This window comes from Microtus pennsylvanicus, chromosome Y (genome assembly GCF_037038515.1).
Source record: "Microtus pennsylvanicus isolate mMicPen1 chromosome Y, mMicPen1.hap1, whole genome shotgun sequence".
NCBI classification, from domain to species: domain Eukaryota; kingdom Metazoa; phylum Chordata; class Mammalia; order Rodentia; family Cricetidae; genus Microtus; species Microtus pennsylvanicus.
In genome coordinates this window covers 37,182,365-37,186,480 of record NC_134602.1, presented here as the reverse complement: position 1 = coordinate 37,186,480, position 4,116 = coordinate 37,182,365, and the positions used below count along the sequence as shown (strand labels likewise).

Genomic DNA, 4,116 nt, shown 5'->3' with positions numbered 1-4,116 from the left:
ATCTTGACATCCCCAGAATGGCCCCATAAATTGAGATATCATCAGTGTATGTGCATTAACTTGTGTGTGTTTGTGTGTGTGTATTTAAATCACAATAACAAATGGATTGTAATATTGAAGTTTCTTCTCATCTTGAGAAGAATATTTGCTACAGAAACACTCTCACAGTAATAGTGAGAGTGTAAACTATCTAAGAAAGGAGAAATAACTGGAGGAATCCCCCAGGAGTTAGGCTCAGTGTCCCAGGAATTACGCCCAAGGAAAGTCAATGAACTCAGTGATGGAAGATAAAACCCAGCCTAAATAAAACCCTAAATCATTTAGGTGGAACATGAGATACTCTTACAACAGTTACAAGAGGTCTAAAATGCCTGGACTGGAACATAAGGGGAACACAATGACGTGGAGCTGAGAGTGCATGGCAAAACTGATTGGATCTGGCAAAAATTATGTAAGCATACCAAGGAAACCACCAGTGGGACAAAACCCTAAGAAATCTGTATGACAACATATCATGTTGAACATAATGAGATTTATAGACAAAGGAAACATCTTAATTATGTCACTGTCACACAGGTGATGATGAACCAGTTCCATCGTAGAGTGACTCCCTGCTGTGTTTAAGATAACCTGTCAATTCTGTCTAGTCGGTTACAAGGAAATTTGCATTAATTGCACAGATTAACTATCAGCATCATTTACTGCACAATCAAAGGCAAGGCAAAGAAATCATAGACATGTTGTTGAATGCTGATGATGTTATTGGGAGTTTTGATGGGTATTTTTCTTAAAGGGAAATCATCGGTGATTCTCATGCATGAAGCAGATCCTTTCTCTGTGATGTTTCCTGAATAGCCACTGAGATACCAGCCCATTGAGTTGTGGTCTCTCTCTCTTTTAAAAAGCAACTTCTACCTTCAGCTTGATCTCTTGCTTGAGCTTCCCTTCCGGCTACTAGGCTACTTTTCTGATCCTGCAGAGGGCTTTTGTAAGGTGATGTGGGAGTGTCATATATCAATCTGTTGATTTCATTGGCTAAGCAATAAAGGAACTGCCTTGGCCCATTTCATTGGTTAGAAGATAGGTGGGAGGAGTAGACAGAACAGAATGCCAGGAGGAAGAGGAAGTGAGGTCAGACTCCGCAGCTCTGCTCTCCGGAGCAGACGCAGGAGAGACGCCATGCTACCTGCTCCAGGGAAGACGCACGCTATGAAGCTCCAACCCAGGATGGACTTAGGCTAGAATCTTCCCGGTATGCGCACCTAGGGGCACTACACAGATGATTAGAAATGGGCCAGAGCAGTGTTTAAAAGAATACAGTGTCCGTGTAATTATTTGGGGCATAAGCTAGCCGAGCCAGGCGGCTGGGCATTTGGGGACGCAACCCTGCCGCCGTCCATATTACTACAAATGGCGCCCAACGTGGGGCTCGAACCCACGACCCTGGGATTAAGAGTCCCATGCTCTACCGACTGAGCTAGCCGGGCCAGGCGGCTGGGGATTTGGGGACGCAACCCTGCCGCCGTCCATATTACTACAAATGACGCCCAGACGTGTGGCTAACTGAGTCCACAGAAAGCCTGAGAAAGCTTAGAAAAGAATAGAGTAAAGCATGTTTCTTACGGCAATTTCTTGGGTCTGCTCTACTTGCTAGAGGCAAGCAAGCGCCTCATCTAAGAGAGGCTTCCTGACTCAGCTTCAGCTGCAAAGCCTGCAGCTCATTAAGAGGTCCTGCCACGAAACACTTAAACAGTGTTGACGAAAAGCTGAACGCATGTTTTTCGGTTTTTAACCGTAGCAGGAAAAAAGCTGCGCTGTTTAAAAATGCCGGCTTTCTGGGCCATCCTGCCAGGGCAAACTCTGACTGTTTGAGGCAGGAGGGCCAGCTACCGAGAGAGGATTTGAGTGTTGTCTGTTGTAGCTTGCTGGCTGGCAGGGACCTTGAACCGCCATAGAGGTGTGGCTATAAACATGGCTGCAGCCTGTATATCCGCCATGAGGCTGGAAAGCTAAGGAATGGACTGGATCTAGCTGGCAAAGCCATGCCTTTAGTCCTACTGAGATTGCTTGGCAAATTAAAGACTCACGTGGTCAGAAAAAGAGAGATATACAGTTAAAGAGAGATTCAAAGACAGAGAAAATTTCTGAATGGTTTAAAGTGTGTTAAAATATATGCAAGCTGAAAGTTGAAGTTCTTAAAGCAAAAAACAAAAAAAAAAGGAAGAGAGTTGTTGTGTGTACACACCTTTAATCCCAACACTTGGGAGGCAGAGGGAGATAGACCTCTGTGACTTCAAGGTGTGGTAGCACACGCCTTTAATCCCAGTGCCTAGAAGGCAGAGACAAACAGATCTCTGTGAGTTCAAGGTGTAGTAGCAAACACCTTTAATCCCAATGCCTGGGAGGCAGAGACAGGCGGATCTCTGAGAGTTCAAAGACAGCCTGGTCTACAGATGTGCGCTCAAAAAGCAAAAAGTTAACGTAGGAATGTCACAGCTTAGATTCTTAAGCGCCTAGTGATTTAAAGGCGCAAATCAAAAGTGCTCCTGGATAGTAAAAAATTGCAGATTCACAATAGGACAGATTCAGACCACTAAACGCGTCACACTGTTGGATGAATGTACGTAGGCTTGGGAGAGAGAAGAAAAAGAATATAGAGAATAAAGTTAATGTTTTTAAAAAAAAAAGGTAAAGTCTTTAAAGAGACAGAATAAAGTAAAGTGATAGAGTAAAAATAAGCCGCGTAAAGATGAAAAATTCACAGAGAGTCTGGATTCTTTGTATTATTATGTTTTCTTTAAAATTTTTGACTGTGTAGGAGCTAAGTACAGAGAGACATTTCATTATATGGGCTGCCCAGTGGAACCAGAACGGATATCATGAGGGTATGATATCAGAATTTGGGTCTAAGGATATGATGCTTTGGAGAGAGTCTTCTTTTGTTTTCACAGAGGACCAGACCCTTTGGATTTCTTCTATCCCGATTTGGTATGATAGACCACGACCTCCTGAAATGTTCCTGTGAACGCCCTCAAAAAATTACGTCACTCAACTGCCAACTGAGATAAACCTGGCACACAGGTTACACCCTAAATGATCTGATTAACAGAGCCCCCATTCAGCAGGAAGCAGTTTGGAGAGAAAAAACTGCGCCCATGTTCCCAAATATAGTTTATAAATGTTCTTTTACATTTAAAGGGGGATATGATATAGACATGAATAATTTGCATTAGTATAGATTTTGCTTTATTGATAGAGATTTACGGTTAATTTTGTTATATGTATGAATGTTTCTGATGTAATTTTTACTTGATAACTGTTTTGTTATATGTAATTTTGCTATGTTAAGTTTAAAGCCTTCGTTTTTTTGTTTAAACAGAAAAAGTGGAAGTGATGTGGGAGTGTCATATATCAATCTGTTGATTTCATTGGCTAAGCAATAAAGGAACTGCCTTGGCCCATTCATTGGTTAGAAGATAGGTGGGAGGAGTAGACAGAACAGAATGCCAGGAGGAAGAGGAAGTGAGGTCAGACTCCGCAGCTCTGCTCTCCGGAGCAGACACAGGAGAGACGCCATGCTACCTACTCCAGGGAAGACGCACGCTATGAAGCTCCAACCCAGGATGGACATAGGCTAGAATCTTCCCGGTATGCACACCTAGGGGCGCTACACAGATGATTAGAAATGGGCCAGAGCAGTGTTTAAAAGAATACAGTGTCCGTGTAATTATTTGGGGCATAAGCTAGCCGAGCCAGGCGGCTGGGGATTTGGGGACGCAACCCTGCCACCGTCCATATTACTACAGTAAGGGATTGTGATCTCTAAGTTTTTCCCCTTTCAAGAACTAATCATTCTATTAATCACAATTCTAAACTGCTGTGGGAGTTTGTTTGTGACTTATGCCTTCACATGTGATACAAGCGACCTGTGTGTATAGGGTCTTCTCTCTGTTCATGTGGGGAAGGCATGGCAGCAGGAGTAGATGGCTGCTCATTCTCTGTAAGGAAATCAGTAAACAGTGGGGACCAAGTACAAGGATGTCCTGAAATATTAAGTCTTGTCCTTTCAAGATCCAAAGCCTCCAGCTAGGTTCAGGGTCACGACAATCTCCAAAA

At 43.2% G+C, this 4,116-nt stretch overlaps 1 non-coding gene across 1 annotated transcript; it reads right to left on the bottom strand.

The window, feature by feature from the left end:
• Positions 1-1,414: 1,414 nt before the first annotated feature.
• Trnak-cuu (transfer RNA lysine (anticodon CUU)) lies at positions 1,415-1,487 on the bottom strand. Its single transcript has one exon. It is a non-coding gene; the product is annotated as a tRNA-Lys (tRNA).
• Positions 1,488-4,116: the final 2,629 nt, after the last annotated feature.